General features: G+C 36.9%; 1 protein-coding gene and 1 non-coding gene across 3 annotated transcripts in view; one reads left to right on the forward strand and one right to left on the reverse strand.

The window, feature by feature from the left end:
* TTC28 (tetratricopeptide repeat domain 28) overlaps nucleotides 1-17,819 on the reverse strand; it is a 606,162-nt gene that overhangs the window by 519,330 nt on the left and 69,013 nt on the right. The gene's annotated exons all lie outside the window — the stretch shown is intronic.
* On the forward strand, nucleotides 13,320-13,484 carry LOC125117147 (U1 spliceosomal RNA). Its single transcript, XR_007132509.1, has one exon. It is a non-coding gene; the product is annotated as a U1 spliceosomal RNA (small nuclear RNA).

Consider the following 17,819-nt stretch of genomic DNA (forward strand, 5'->3'; position numbering starts at 1 on the left):
TACATATCACACAAAGCATTCCACAAATTCAGTATAATCCCTATCAAAATTCCAATACATTTTTTCACAGAAACAGAACAAAAACTTCTAAAATTTGTATCAAACCACAAAAGACCTCATTTAGCTAAAGCAAACTTAAGGAAGAAGAACAAAGCTGAAGGCATATCACTTCCTGTTTTCAAAATATATTCCAAAGCTATAGTAACCAAACAGTATGATACTGGCACAAAAATAGACACATAGATCAGTGGAATAGAATAGAGAGCCCAGAAATAAATTCATACATATATGGTCAATTGACTTATCACAACAGAGCTAAGACTAAATAATGGAAAGGACAATCTCATCAATAAACTGTGCTGAGAAAACTGGATAGCCACATGCAAAAGAATGAAACTGGACAACTACCTCATATCATACATAAAAGTCAACTCAAAATGGATTAAAAACTTGAATGTAAGAACTGAAACCATAAAACTCTTAGAGGAAAACATAGGTAGTAAGCTCCTTGACATTGGTCCTGGTGGCTTTTTGGATTTAAAAAATCCAAAAGCAAAGCCAATAAAAGCCAAAATAAACAAGTAGGACTCTATCTAACTAAAAAGTTTCTGCACAGCAAAGGAAAGCATCAACAAAACAAAAAGGCAACCTAACAAATGGGGAAAATGTGTATCTGATGGGATAATATTCAAAACATACAAAGTCACACAACTCAATAGAAAAAAATAATAATAATCTGATTTAAAAATGAGTAGAAAAAAAATTTTTTTTAAAGTAGAAAAAATAAATAAATAAATAAATAATAAAAATGAGTAGAGGAGTTCCCATCCTGGCTCAGTGGTTAACAAATCCGACTAGGAACCATCAGGTTGTGGGTTCAATCCCTGGCCTCACTCAGTGGGTCAAGGATCCGGCATTGCCATGAGCTGTGGTATAGGTTGCAGAGGTGGCGGGTCAGATCCCCAGTTGCTGTGGCTCTGACGTAGGCCGGCAGCTACAGCTCCTATTAGATCCCCAGCCTGGGAACCTCCATGTGCCACAGGTGCGGCCCTAGAAAAGGCAAAAAGACAAAACAAACAAAACAAAAAAAAAATGAGTAGAGGACCTGAATAAACATTTCTCCAAAGGAGTTATACAGATGGTCAATAGACACATAAAAAGGCATCAATCACCAGGGAAATCCAAGTAATAATCACAATGAGATATCACTTCACACCTGTTAGAATGGCTACTATGTAAAAGAGATGGAGTTTTCATTGTGGCTCAGCGGAAACGAACCTGACTAGTATTCACGAGGACCCTGGCCTCGCTCAGTGGGCTGAGGATCCAGCGTTGCTGTGAGCTGTGGTGTAGGTCGCTGATGCAGCTCAGATCTGGTGTTGCTGTGGCATAGGCCAGCAGTTACAGCACCAATTCGACCCCCCAGTCTGGGAACTTCCGTATGCTGTGGATGAGGCCTAAAAAGACAAAGAAAGGAAGGAAGGAAGGAAGGAAGGAAAGGAAGGAGGAAATAAAGAAAGGAAAGAAAAGAAATAACTAATAAGTGTTGGGAAGAATGTGAAAAAAGGGGAATCCTGTTGGTAGGAATGTAAACTGGTACAGCCACTATGGAAAACAATATGTAGGTCCCTTAAAAAATTAAAAATAGAACAACCATAGGATCCAGCCATTCCATTTCTTGCTATTTATCTGAAGGAAAAGAAAATATCAACTAAATAAGACATATGCATCCCCATGTTTATTGCAGGATTATTTACAATAGCCAAGACATGGAAACAACCTAATTGTCCACTGATTAATGGATTTTAAAATTTGGTATTTACATACAATAGAATATTATTCAGCATAAAAAAGAAAATATTGGTATTTGCAACAGCATAAATGGACTGAGAAGGCACATGCTAAGTGAAATACTTCAGAGAAAGACAAATATCTTATGATTTCACTTATATGCAGAATCTAAAAAAAATGAATTCATAAATACAGATTGATAGTTGCCAAAGGATGGGGTGGGGTAGAGCAAAATGGGTAATGTTGGTCAAAAAATACAAACTTCCAGTTATAAAATAAATAAGTCAGGGGATATAATGTATATAGCATGGTGACTACAGCTAATAAAATTGTATTGTATATCTGAGAGCTGCTAAGAAAGTATATGTTAAAAGTTCTCATCAGAGGAAAAATATTCCTAACTGTGTATGGTGATGGATGTTAACTAGGCTTACTGTGGTGATCATTTTGCAGCATATACAAATAGAATCATTATGTTATACACCTGAAACTAATATGAAAGTTATATGTCAATTATATCTCAAAAAATGAAAAATACAGAGTTCCCTTGTGGCCCATTGGGTTAAGGATCTGGCATGTCACTACAGCAACTAGGGTCACTGGTGTGGTGCAGTTGTGATCCCTGGCCTGGGAGCTTCCATATGCCATGGATGCAGCCAAAAGAGAAAAAAAAATTAAAAAGTAAACTTCAGACCAGGAATAATAGTCACTATATTTATGTATATACAGGAAAAATTTTCCAGAAAATACTGAGAATTCTTTATAAACCAATAAGAATATAAACAACCTGGGAAAAACATATATACCAACTGAAGACACTTTACAATAGAAGATATGCTAATGATCTATAAGCACATGAAAAGATACCCAACATTAGTAATCCACAGTGAAATACCACCATACACCCATTCAAATAGCTAATTTTTTGTCACACCCACACCATATAGAAGTTTCCAGGCCAGGGATCAAATCCAAGCCACAGCTACAACCTAGGCCACAGCAACACTGGATCCTTAACCTGCTGCACCGCAACAGGAACTCCCAAATAGCTAAAATTAAAAAGACTGATGACACTATGTTGATAGGAAAGTCATGCAACTGGAACACTACATTGCTAAGTGACTGTAAAATGGTACAAATACTTTGGCAAACAGTTTGGTAGTTTCTTTAAAGTTACATATAAACTTACAATGTGACCCAGCAATTCTATATATAGGTGTTTACCTAAGAGAAATGAAAACTTATATATGCACACACTTGTACTTGAATATTCATAGCAGTTTTATTCAGAGTACCAAAAAAACAACACTAATCCACAGTTCCATTAATTGAATGGATAAACTGTAGTATATCTAGAACACCACAAGAGAATACTAAAATATTCAGCAATATCCAGCAATAAAAAGGAATGAATTACTGATATAAGAGCAATATAGATGAATCCCAAAAACATCATGCTGAGTTGAGAAGCCAAATGCAAGAGTACATGTTGCATGACTCCATACATATGAAACTCTAGAAAAGACAAATCTGATCTACAGTGAATAGTGAACAGGTCAGTGGTTGCCTTGGGTGAGGGCACACAAATGGACTGACTGGGAAGAGGCACAGGGAACTTTCTGGGATCATGGATGTGCTCTACATCTTGCCTGCACATTCAAGATCTGATAATACATATTTATATATTTATTCAATTCATTTAAGGGAATGCATTTTATCACATATAAATTATACTTAAATAAAGTGATTTTTTTAAGACAGATCTCTCTTTCTCTTTCCCCCTCTTGACTGTGTGTATGTGTGTCCCACGCACAGATGGAGCATGGGCAGTTATGTTACAACCTTCCATGGCTGTGCTGTATGTAACTGGAATTGCCAAATAAGTGTCCCCTGCACAAATGCAGCCAAAGATTCATGTAATCACCAATCATCCTCCTATACATAAGATGAATGAATGAATGTGAAATAGTAAAAGCCTCTACATTTAATTCATTTTAAGTGAATCCATCATTAATAAATGATGCAAAACTACACTCATGATTCTCATCTCTGTCTTATAAAGTATGCAAAACATTTTATGCCTCTCATACTAACTGTCCTATCTGTTGTCTTTCTACTCCCAGTCTACGGATCTAGTATCCTGAGTCACAACTTTACACTGCAACCAAATCCAAGAAGCTATCAGTTTTTATTGAACATCTGTGGGCTGTTGTGAAAATTTTACACATTGTAATATGGCTTAATTCCTTCCATAGTCAGATTCTTTTTTTTGTCTTTTTAGGGCCACACCAGTGGCATATAGAGGTTCCCAGGCTAGGGGTCAAATCGAAGCTGTAGCCACCAGCCTACGCCACAGCCACGTGGGATCCAAGCTGCATCTGCGACTCAGACTCTCATGATATAATGCAGTGTTCTTAAGGGCATTTTTTTCTGGCCATACCCACAGCATATGGTAATTCCCTGGCCAGGGATCAAACCTGCATCATAGCAACAATCCTAGCTGCTGCAGTGATAATGCCAGATCCTTAACCCACTGCACCACAAGAGAACTCCTTAAGGATATTTTTTTTCCTTCTTTTTTGGCTACTCCACAGCATTTGGAGTTCCCCAGGCCAGGGATCAGATCTGAGCTGCAGTTGCCACCTACACTGAAGATGTGGCAACACTGGATCCATAAGCCCACTGTGCCAGGCCAGGAATCAACCTGCATCCCAGTGCTCCAGAGATGCCACCAATCTCCTTGCACCACAGCAGGAACTCCCTTAAGGACATTTTAACGCTGAGGCATGTTAAAGAAAAGTATCATAAAACAATTCCAGAGATATGTATCACTTAACTCTCACTAGACCCCCAAAAACAAATTAAACTGCAAATTCAGAGTTTACACATTTTCTACCCACCTATTAAATCCTTATCTTAGGCAAAGATTGAAAATCTTGCCATCACAATAAGCTTAATACAGACCATTCTCTAAAAATATACATTTAAAATCAGCTAACAGTTTGAAATATTTAATTTTTAGGAGTTCCCATTGTGACTCAGCCATAACGAACCCGACTAGTATCCATGAGGACATGGGGTCGATCCCCATCCTCACTCAGTGGGTTTAGGATCCAGCGTTACTGTAAGCTGTGGTATAGGTCGCAGATGCAACTCAGATCTGGTATTGCTGTGGCTGTGGTGAAGACCAGCAGCTGTAGCTCTGATTCAACCTTTAGCCTGGGAATTTCCATATGCCATGGGTGCGGCCCTGAAAAAAAAAAACAAAAATAAATAAATAAAAATAAATAAATAAAATAAAATATTTAATTTTTAGCCAGTGTTTAAGTGAAGATACCTTTAATCATTTTTAATACTACAATAACTTCATCAAGAATATCATAAATGAAAATTGTAGATCTCTAATCTATTTTTAATCACTCAATACTGTTGCTCTCTTTTGGAATTCTTTTATGTCACATAATTCTAATGTAGTGGGGTTTTTTTTTATTATTATCTAAATATTAACAGTCAAAAGACAAGAGCTTTATCAAGTGACATTTTATTTTTCCCCCCACATCAGTACCCATGTCCTTGATATCAATCTACAGAGGTTGAGAAGTGCAGCTAATGGTCCTCTCAGGGATCCAGCATAACCATGGATCATCTTGGAAGGACAAGGCTGCCCCAAAGCAAATCTGGGAATTGAACTCTGCTCTGGAGCAGAGAAGAGGCTGACTCTAGCATAAACATTTAATAAATATGGCCATGTGCCTTTGGTCTTCAGTCCCCAACCAAAATGTTTTCCTAGAAAACTAACCAGAGGCATCTAAAGCTACACTGGGCATCTCAGACCTATTCTTCTATGGAGGAGTATTCTGGAGGCTCTACCCAATGAGACAGATCTTATAAACCGATACCTGTTGAAATGTGTATTTAGTATTAAATTGTTGCTATACTCAATGTTTAAGCATTTACAATCTAATCTACTTCTACTAGATCAATAAAAATTACTGAGGATGGGAGTTTCTGTCGTAGCTCAGTGGTAATAAATCTGACTAGTATCCATGAGGATGCAAGTTCCATCCCTGGCCTTGCTCAGTGTGTTAAGGATCTGGCATTGCTGTGAGAGCTGTAGTGTAGGTTGCAGACACAGCCTGGATCCTGCGTAGCTATGGCTGTGGCACAAGCTGGCAGCTACAGCTCCAACTCGACCCCTAGAGTGGGAACTTTCATATGCTTCAGGTGTAGCCCTAAAAAAAAAAAAAAAAGAAAGAAAATTACTGAAGAGATGAAATCAACCAACAATGCTTGCACTGGTCTACAAATCATATATATTCCAATGCAAAAAAACTAAAGTAGAAACAAATGTGTTTGTGTATTATTTTGGGATGAAGGTCCTGGGGGGGAAGTGATCAATGGCCTTCATCAGGCTCTCAAAGAAGATAGTCTTGATGAACCCTCCCCATCAAAGGTAAAGATCTCTACTATAGTCAATGAGGCTCATCCATATATAGAACAATACTCTAGTATGATACTTAATAATAATCTACAGCAGAGAACAACTATTACTCACTTTAGCTGGGAAGACAAGAGAAACAGCATACCTGGCTATGCTCTGTTTTCAGAAAAAAAATTAAGAACAATTTTAATATATCGAAGTTTCCATAAAAAATTAAATTGCTCCAAAAAGCACCAAAGAGGACACGTTACGATACCTGGCAGGAATATTAAATAATTAATAAGACAGGGGGCTTTGGAGTGGTAAGTCCTGAAGTGCTTGAACACTATCAGAAGGAATTCCTTGATTACATATTTTGATATACTCTTAAAACACACTCATATATTCACATAATCTATCTTTCAAAGAACTGGATCTGATCCAAGAGTTACCAAATGAAAAGCAGCTATAATGGAATCTGCAAATCCCAGCCAACTTCTGGAAATGCCATAAGAATATAAAAATAGCTTTTCACTAACTACTTACTAATTTCAAATTTTGTTTTGAGATTACATCTCACAGATCATGACTAAGAATGACTGATTCAGAGTTGGAAAAGTATATTTACTATTAAAAATGGAAAAATTTAGAAACACTTAAATCATTTAAAAAAGAGATAAGATTTCTCCTGCTATATAATAAAGTGATTAATTAATATAACTGGGATAATATTTTGGATTTTCTCTTATTGGCAAATTTCTCCTTCCGTACTGTGGTTCTAGTCAACAGGCTGGGACAAATACTACTTTTGAAAAGAAAGAGCTATGAAATAAAGGACTTTTCAAACATTAGGAGGAAAGAGAAAGCTCACCCCTTCCTCTCCTAGGATGTAAACAAGAGAAAAATCACAAGTACTGGGAGGCCTTTGCCTAGCTCCCCACATTAAGCCCTAAGAGAAGACCATCATACAGGATAGTCTTGAGGCAATATGATCTGCAAGGAGGAAAAACAGCCTTAGCAGAAGAAGGCCAGCAAGTAATTGAGTCTAAGGCAATACTCCTGACTCCTCTTAGCCTACATAGAGAGAGGTGATCCAAAAGTTCCATATGCTCTAGGAATATCACTCCCAAAGGGCAGAAAAACCATCTAAGCAGTCATATCAGTCCAGGACAAGACTGGAGAAACCACTCACAGCAAATACCAATGACTGGTGTACAATTCTAAGATACTCTCTCTCTACCACCATCACAAAATCACCTAAGACCACCCTCCACACCACTTAAACAGCATGCTGAGGCACAACAGGGATAAGAGTATGGGGGACTATCTGAAAGACTGAGCACATACCTAAGAGAAGCTGAATTACCTAATTAAACAGATGTTAACTGGCAACTTTAAGCTCATACTCTGCCCCTTCCTTGCCTACCACTATCCAAATGGGTAAGATGCTTGTGAGAAAGATTAGAGCCATCACAAAAAATAAAGAAGCTCTTGTTTTCCTTGCACATTTGCATGTAGGATTAGAAAGGTTTTAACCCTTCTACACCAACAGTGCTTACTAATTTTGATTTTTTTTCACTTTTTAATTTCATTTTTCTTTGTTTTCACTTAATAAAAATAAATCGTTTCAAAAATATCATCATGAATATCCTCAGACAAGACACTACATCCATGAAAAAAGACAGGGTGGTTTAAGAGAGAGAGAGAGAAGTTCCAGAAATGGTATAGTAGAAACAAAAAGCTCAATGAAAAAAACTGGAAGGTAGGAGTTCCTACCATGGTGCAGTGGGTTAAGAATCCAACTATAAAGGCTAGGGTCACTCCAGAGGTGTAGGTTTGATTCCCAACCTGGTATAGTGGGTTAAAGGATGTGGCATTGCCATAGCTGCAGGGTGGTTCAGATTCAATCCCTGGCCCAGGAACTTCCATATGCCATGGGTGTGGCCATAAAATTTAAAAAGAAAAAAAAAAAAAAAGGATTGGAAAATAAAATAGAAAATATCCTACAAAGCAGAGCAAAAAGATAAAATCATAGAAATAGAAAAGACAAGAAGACTAGAAAGTCAGCCTAGGAAGTCCACTATTTGTAAAACAGAAGTACTAGAAAGATAATATTTTAAACAATTGTAAATGGGTCTAAATCAACAATAAAGAAAACAGAATTGATAACATAAGCTTCCACACTGAAAGAGATCATCAGAGACTTAATATAGTACACTTAAAATAAAATACACCATCAAGAAATTTCATAGTTTCCATTAAGAACCTATGAATAAGGAAAAAAACTTTAAACTTCCAAAATGGAAAAACAGGTTTCATACAAGGATAAGGATTCAGAATGTCTTCAGACAGAGAAAGACTGGTAATAGGGCAACCAGGCAGAAGGCAATCAGAATCTGACGAAAATTATTTCTAACCTAGTATTCTATAACCAGTCAAAATATCACAAGCATAAGGCAGAGGAAAAAGGTATTTTTCAGACTTGCAATATTTTGAATAATTTACCTCCTATTCATTCTTAGGAAGCTACTAAAGAAAGTACACCACCAAAACAAGGAAATGAATAAAGAATAAACACATGGGATTGGGAACCAGGATTCAACACAAGCTATCAGCAAAGGGAATTTTCAGACTGACAAGGAAGGGAGACTCCAATGTGCAAATTGTGTATGCGGAGAAAAACAAGTCCTAACTGAAGCAAGCCATACCTCAAGAAGATGAAAAAATGTCATCAAGAAGGTGACCAAACATTTGGTGTGTCTGAAGTGAAATTAAAGGAGATTTAGAGAATTTGGAAATATTTGGGAAATAATTAGTGATAAATTCAGAAAAAAACTGGGGGTACAATTATTATAAACTTAAAAGAAAAAGTTTTACAAGAAAGAAAGCATAATCACAGTAAACCAAATGATTCAGCTGTGAATGGCATTTTCAGGGTAACACTAACATAATCAATTCTAACCAACACAAATTTACGATATAACTAAAATGGAAGAATAGAAGTACAAGAACTGTGGATTTGTGCCAGAAAAGGAGAAAAGAGTTAAATCCTCATCTTTCACTTTAGGAAGACAATAGATAATACTCTAAAATTAAGAAATAACAGCAAAAGTGGTGATCGTTATTCAACAGTGTGAGTGTATTTAATGCCACTAAACTTAAACACTTAAAAAGGTTAAAATGGTAAATTTTGTATTTACCACAATAAAAAACAAAAAAAGGTAAAAGCCAAAGCATATGGAAGGTAAATTACAAAGTAAACTGCCAAGAGTTAAACTTTTGCCTCTAAAGATCAAGGAAGTTAGGTAGTTGGGGAAGGGAACGAGAGCCAAGGCATTGCAGAGGAATATAGGAATTCCTTGAGCCTTTAAAAGAGTTGTATGGTTAACTTTGATGAAAATGAAAACTAAATTTAAAAAACTCATCAAGGGGATTTCCCATCGTGGCGCAGTGGTTAACGAATCCAACTAGGAACCATGAGGTCGCGGGTTCGGTCCCTGCCCTTGCTCAGTGGGTTAACGATCCGGCGTTGCCGTGAGCTGTGGTGTAGGTTGCAGACGCGGCTCGGATCCCGCATTGCTGTGGCTCTGGCGTAGGCCGGTGGCTACAGCTCTGATTCGACCCCTAGCCTGGGAACCTCCATATGCTGCGGGAGCGGCCCAAGAAATAGCAAAAAGACAAAAAAAAAAAAAAAAAACTCGTCAAGGGAATTCCTGTTGTGGCTAAGTAGTTTAAGAATCTGACACAGTGTCAATGAGGATGCAGATTCAAACCCTGGCCTCACTTAGTGGGTTAAGGAACTGGTGTTGCCACAGGCTGTGACGCAGTTCACAAATGCAAGCTTGGATCTGGCATTGCTGTGATGTGGGGTAGGCCTGCAGCTACAGCTCCAATTCAACCCCTGGCTGGGGAACTTCCATATGCTGCAGCTGCAACCATTAAAAAAATTAAATTAAATTAAATTAAAAATAAAATAAAAAACTAATCAGGAAATTTCAAAGCTGGCATTTTTTTTCCCTTGTCTGTGTGGTAAGATTTAGACTACTCTTTTCATTTGCTCTCTAATTAAGGTACGACATACAAAATGATGACATGAATGAGCATTTGAGGAAAACATATGTTCTGAATAGTTCTATACTCACAAGAATATGTTTATGCCTATTACTCAAAGCAAAGTTATATGAGGCTACATGCAATTTGGGGCAGTTGCCAAATTAAGCAAAATAAAATTGTGCAGAGCAAATCTCTGGTACCATCTCTTCTACCTGTCTGAAATTTCTATTTTATAACTGAAGCCCTAGATATCTACTCTAATTGAAAGAAACCATCTAGTAAACAAATTTAACATGAAATTATGTAAATATTCCCTTAGCAATTTAGATAACACAAAATCAAAATTTACAATAATTCAGAAAAGACACCTGACTCCATTTTACTTTTTTTGATAAATCTGCTATTAAATCCTAAAGTTATAAATTACTATGACTATAACTAATGTTATAAATTACTATGACTAAGTTATAAGTAAACTATGACATTTTGGGTCTTCAGTTTTCAGTTATCTATCTCATTCTAAAAGCACTGCAAAGACTGTTTTAAGAAGCTAAAGTCCCAGGGCTTCAAACTATATTCTCTCGGACTAAATGAAAATTAGCATTTATTTAAATAAATTTCCTCATTCTCTCATTGTTTGATTTTGCAATAGTGCTCTTCCTCAAAAATAATTAAGAAGGAGTTCCCGTCGTGGCGCAGTGGTTAACGAATCCGACTAGGAACCATGAGGTTGCGGGTTCGGTCCCTGCCCTTGCTCAGTGGGTTGACGATCCGGCGTTGCCGTGAGCTGTGGTGTAGGTTGCAGACGCGGCTCGGATCCCGCATTGCTGTGGCTCTGGCGTAGGCCGGTGGCTACAGCTTCAATTGGACCCCTAGCCTGGGAACCTCCACATGCCACGGAAGCGGCCCAGGGAAATATCAAAAAGACAAAAAAAATAAAAAATAAAAAAAATGTTAAAATAAATAAATAAATAAATAAATAAATAAATAAAAAGTTCCATGCTTAAACACAGAGCAGCCTTAAAAATACACATAGACTATGCCTCACAGAGGAATGAACTAAATGATCCAAGATGTTGAAAATACTTTCATATTTCTTTCAAGGAAGACTGGGTTGGTGTCAACCCTATAAAACAGTCTAACAGCTACAACTGTGTATTACTTAAGGAAGACTAAGGTGGGATGCCATCTAATCACCTTTTTAATATCAAAGTAGTAAATAAGCAAATGAGAAAAGGAGATTGAAACCCATGAAATGGCATATGCTAAATTTTAGGGCAGTACGTCATGACTAGAGAAGTAGTGAATCCAAAAAAATCCATTAAAAGTTTTACGTCTGAAAAATTGGAATGCATCTTTTTCACAAATTAAAGACAGATTGTAAAGAGAGGGTTAGAGTTGGAAAGTTGTCTGCTCATCAAATTAAAAACAAGAGCTCTATTCATAAAAAAATTTAAAAAAACTTAAGTGGTCAAGACACATTCTTTGTCCCAAAGTTTTTATACAACTAGGAGTGAGCATTCTACTTGTGATTCATAAAGAAAAATGACCAGTACAACAGGGACTCTTAGAGCACACAAGTACATTCCACGTGATATGTAAGTAGCCATTTAAGATACCTTAGGAAAGAAGAAAACACACCCTTACTACTCAGGAAAGAGTGTGTTCAAGTGACCAACAGCTGGACTTGATTAAAAAGAAATACCAGGTTAGGCTCTATGGTGGTTCTCCCAAAAGTTACATGACGACACAAATGAGAAATGCTACATTTCTCACAGCCTGTTGCTTAGTGATATCAGTGCCTGCTCCTTTAACCATTCTTGCAGTACAACCACATCTTCTCCCTTTCTTCTTCTACAGAATTTCAGTATTCTCATTTTACAAAATCATTATTTAAAAGGATGTGATGAGAGAATAGAGCAAGTATAGTCAGTTTCACTTATAATTTTTTATTCATTTTCACTTTCACAAGTATGATAAATACAAAACTGAACTTTGCTCACCAATAATTAACTAAAAGTTACAAATGTATACAAAAATAACTTCAAATAGATTAAATTCTGCTGGTACAGTAGAATTCCTGCCTTCTAGGAAGTGAAAGTTAAAATGCTGGATGGAAACAAATGTAACACATCTTTCTTTCTTAAAATTAACTGTGCAATACAGAAGAAGGTTAGTAAAGAACACAGTACTGTGGAAACAACACAGTTTTATTGCACTGTGAACTAAAGAGTTACATTAAATACCCACAATTCCTTATGAAAATCTCTTTGTTTTTCTGCTTGTCAGCATCTGCATTTTACAGCTGCCTCCAGCAGTATGAACCCTGTCTTATGGAAGTTCGGGAACTTAAAACATTAATATCCAGAAGCTTAAAAATCACAGCATTAATAACTTATTCAGATGGGAGTAAAACAGTTGCAGCATTCTTAACTATAAGCTGAATAGAAAATAAAGACTGGAGATAACCATTTATAGAATATAATTTTAAAATATCTCTTTCAACTTGGCAAATGCATTTATTTATACCTGAGAAATTCCTTTAAGTTAAAAAAGCAGATGGGTTAATATAAGGTCTGAGGTATCATTTACCAAAAGGTTAGCATCTCAAGAAAATGCTTCCCAATCACTTATTCTTTCCTCTTAATAATAAAAGTAAACATTTCTTTCTTCTGAGATAGATGCTAAATTCTATGCAGAAAGCAAAATTTCCAGTAATATTCTATTTCTTTCTCTCACTTAATAAGTGAGATTCCTTTTATTCCTCATCTATAGGCCAGCATAACAGCAGAAGCAGCTCCCGCCTCTCCTACCACCACCATCAGTCCTACTGATCTTTCAAAATATTCATTTCAAGGCAGCTCCAGCTTGTCCCCAAGAGCATTAATTCTGCAGGTTAACAGTATGAGTTCTCTAGCACCATTACCTGTTTCCTTTGCTCAACCCAGCTAGGTCTGATATAATGCTGATGTGTCTCCCCTTTTGAAAATATCTTGAATCTAGATCAATGTTTTCTAATAGAACTTCATGTGATAAAGAGAATATATCTGAGCTAATATCTACCTGGCAAGGGAAATACCACCAACAAGAAGGTGGTTTTCTCAAGGTGAGGCTTATCCATTTGCACACTGGATATGCTAACACCTACAATTTCTCCAAATGTGGGAAACTCAATTGCATAATCTGTGGGAGTGGGGGACTGTGTTCGTGCTGTCCCCTATTTTGTATTTAAAGATTAGTCTAGGAGTTCCCATTGTGGCTCAGCAGGTTAAGAATCCAACTAGTATTCACGAGGATGCGGGTTCCATCCCTGGTCTCACTCAGTCCCCAGCCTCACTCAGTGGGTTAAGGATTCGGCATTGCCACAAACTGTGGCATAAGTCACAGATGCAGCCCCTAGCCTGGCAACTTCTGTATGCAGTGGGGGCAGCACTAAAAAAAAAATATATCTGAACTAATAATATGGTAGCTAGTAATCACATGTGGCTATTTAACACCTGAACTGTAGCTAGTGTAACAGAGAAATTGATTTTTTATATATTTTATTGTAATTAACTTGAATTTTTTCTTTTTATTAAAGTATAGTTGACACAATGTTAATTTCAGGTGTATAACATAGTGATTTGATATTTATGCACATTACATATTGATCACCACAATAAGTCTAGTTACCATCTATCACCAGTTACTACAGTATGACTGCCCATATTCCCTCCATTGTACAAAACATCCCCATGACATTTATTCTATAACTGGAAGCTGTACTCTTGATCCTCTTCACCTGTTTTGCCCAATGCTCCAGGCCCCTACCCTCTGGTGACCACCAGTTTGTTCTCTGTATGTATGAGTCTGCTTTTTTTTTTTTTTTTTTGCTTTTTTTGCTTTTTAGGGTCACACCCGTGTCTTAAGGAAGTTCCCAGGCTAGGGGTGGAATCGGAGCTACAGCTGCTGGCCTATACCACAGCCCCAGCAACGAGGGATCCAAGCCACATCTGCACCCTATACCACAGCTCACAGCCATGCCAGATCCAACCCACTGAGCAAGGCAAGGGATCAAACCCTCATCTTCATGGATGCTAGTCAGGCTTGTTACTGCTGAGCCACAATGGGAACTTCTATGAGCCTGTTTCTGTTGGATTTCTTTGTTCATTTGTTTTGTTTTTTAGATTCCACATATCAGTGAAATCATAAAGTATTTATCTTTCTCTGTCTGACTTATCTCACTTAGCATAACTTCCTCAAGGTCCATCCATGTTGTCCCATGTGGCAAGATTTATTCATTTTATGACAGAGTAATATTCCATTGCATAAATATACCATATCTTCTTTATCCATCTATTGATGGACACTTGAGCTGCTTCCAAATCTTGGCTATTGCAAATAATGCTTCAATCAACATATGGGTCCATATATATCCTTTCAAATTATTGTTTCCATTTCCTATAGATAAATACCCAGAAGTGAAACTGATGGATCATGTGGTAGTTCTATTTTCAATTTTTTGAGGAACCTGTATACTGTTTTCCATGATGACTGCACCAATTTACATTCCTATCAACAGTGCAGGAGGGTTTCCTTTTCTTCACATCCTCACCAATACCAGTTATTTGTTACCTTTTTGATGACAGTCATTCTGACAAATGTGAGGTATTAACTCACTGTGGTTTTGATTTGCATTTCCCTAGTGATTAGCGATATGGAGCATCTTTTCATGTTTTCTGTTGACCATGTGTATATCTTCTTTGGGAAAATATCAACTCAGGTCCTCTATTTCTTAATTGGTTATTTATGTTTTGATATTGAGTTATCTGAGTTCTTTATGTACTTTGGGTACTTTATGTATTTAACCCCTTATCAGATATATCATTTATAAAATACAGTTGACCCTTGAACAATACAGGTTTGAACTCCACAGGTCCGCTAATGCGCAGACTATTTTCAATATGTACTATAGTACTACACAATCCATGGTTGGGTGAATTTGCCAATGCAAAACTGAGGATAGGGAACACTAACTATAAAGTTATATACATGGATTTTTTGACTGGGGGGGGCGGTCAGTGCCCTTAACCCCCACATTATTAGAGGATCAATTTTATCTTCTCCCACTCAGTAGGTTGCCTTTTCATTTTGTTGATGGTTTGTTTCCTTTGCTGTGCAGAAGCTTTTTTTTTTTTTTTTGTCCTTTTGTCTTTTTCTTTTTGTTGTTGTTGTTGTTGTTGCTATTTCTTGGGCCGCTCCAACGGCATATGGAGGTTCCCAGGCTAGGGGTTGAATCGGAGCTGTAGCCACCGGCCTACACCAGAGCCACAGCAACACGGGATCCGAGCCGCGTCTGCAACCTACACCACAGCTCACGGCAACGCCGGATCGTTAACCCACTGAGCAAGGGCAGGGACCGAACCCGCGACCTCATGGTTCCTAGTCGGATTCGTTAACCACTGCGCCACGACGGGAACTCCTGCAGAAGCTTTTTAGTTTGATATAGTCCCACTTGTTTATTTTTGTTCTTCTTGCCTTTGCTTTTGGCATTAAATCCAAAAAATCACCAAGAGCAATGTCAAGGAGCTTACTGCCTACATTTTCTTCTAGGAGTTTTATGGTTTCAGGTCTTACATTTAAATCTTTAATCGATTTTGAGTTGATTTCTGTGGATGGTATAAGAATGTGGTCCAGTTTCATTCTTTTCGAGGCAGCTGATACCATTTATTGAAGAGACTATCCTTTCCTCCTCGGCCCCTTTGTCATTAATTGACCACATAAGCATGGGTCTATTTCTGGGTTCTATCTGGATGCTGTTCCATTGATCTGTCTGTTTTGTGCCACTGCCATACTTTGGATTAATTTAGCTTTGTGGTACAGTTTGAAATCAGGAAGAGTGATACCTCCAGCTTTGTTCTTCTTTCTTTAGATTGCTTTGACTATTTAGGGTTTTTTGGTTCTATACAAATTTTAGAATTACTTATTTCAGTTCTTTGAAAAAATGCCATTGATATCTTAATAGGTTCTGCTTTGAATCTACAGAATGCTATGGGTTGTATGTACATTTTAAAAATATTAATTCTAATAAGCATGGTATATCTTTTTTTTCTCATTTACTCATGACGTCTTTAGTTTCTTTCATCTATGTCTTCTCTTTTTCAGGGTACAGGTCTTTCACCTTCTTGGTTAAACTCATTCCTAGGTATTTTATTCATTTTGATTCGATTAAAAATGGGACTATCTTAATTTCTCTGATAGTTCATTATTAATCCATAGAAACACAATAGATTTCTGTATTTTGATTTTGTACTCTGCAACGTTACTGAATTCATTTATTAGTTTTAATAGTCTTTCTGTGGAGCCCTTCAGGTTTATATAGAGTATCACGTCATCTGCAAACAGTGACAGTTTTACTTCATTTCCAATTTGGTTGCCTTTTATCTCTTTTTCATGTCTGACTGCTGTGGCTAGGACTTCCAATACTGTGTTGAATAGAAATGGCAAGAGTATCCTGTCTTGTTCCTGATCTCTGATAAAAAGCCTTAAGCTTTTCACCAGCAAGTATTATGTTAGCTGTGAGTTTATCATATGTGCCTTTATTACATTAAGGTGTGTTCTCTTTATGCTCACTTTGTTAACAGTTTTTATCATAAATGGATGTTGAATTTTGTCAAAGGCTTTTCCCACATCTACAGAGATGATATGATGTTTTTCATTTCCTTTTAAAATTTTATTTATTTATTTTTATTGAACTATAGTCAATTTACAATACTGTGTTAGTTTCAGGTGTACAGCATAGTAATTAGGGTTTTTTGTAGAATATATTCCTTTATAAGTTATTACAAGATATTGGGTATAATTCTCTGTGCAATACATAAATCCTTGTTGCTTATCTATTTTATGTAGAGCAGTTTGTATCTATTAATCTCATACTTCTAAGTTGTCTCTCTCTCTTACCTTTGGTAACCATAAGTTTGTTTCCTACATCTGTCTTTTTCTGTTTTGTATATATAATCATCTGTATTATTTTTCAGATTCCATATATAAGTGATATCATACAGTATTTTAAACTTTATAAAGCATAATATTCTCTAAGTTCATCCATGTTGCTCCAAATGGCAATATTTGGTTCTTTCATGGTTGAAAATATTCCATTATATTTACATATATATACATGTGTACAAATATAATGGAATATTATGTATTTATTATTATTATGTTTTTTGTTTGTTTTTTTAGGGCCACACCTGTGACATGTGGAAGTTCCCAGTCTAGGGGTTGAATTGGAGCTGCAGCTTTTGGCCTATGCCACAGCCACAGCAACACCAGATCCGAGCCACATCTGCAACCTACACCACAACTCACAGCAATGCCAGATCCTTTAACCCACTGGGCAAGGCCAGGGATCAAACCTGCATCCTCATGGATACTAGTCGAGTTCTTGACCCACAGAGCCACAGTAGGAACTCCTCTATATATTATTGATTCAACTTTATTACTAATAATCAGTCTGTTCAGATTTCCTCCTGATTAAGTCTTGGAAGATTGAATGTTTCTGGGAATTGATCCATTT

Source organism: Phacochoerus africanus, chromosome 15, assembly GCF_016906955.1.
Source record: "Phacochoerus africanus isolate WHEZ1 chromosome 15, ROS_Pafr_v1, whole genome shotgun sequence".
Classification (NCBI taxonomy): Eukaryota; Metazoa; Chordata; class Mammalia; order Artiodactyla; family Suidae; genus Phacochoerus; species Phacochoerus africanus.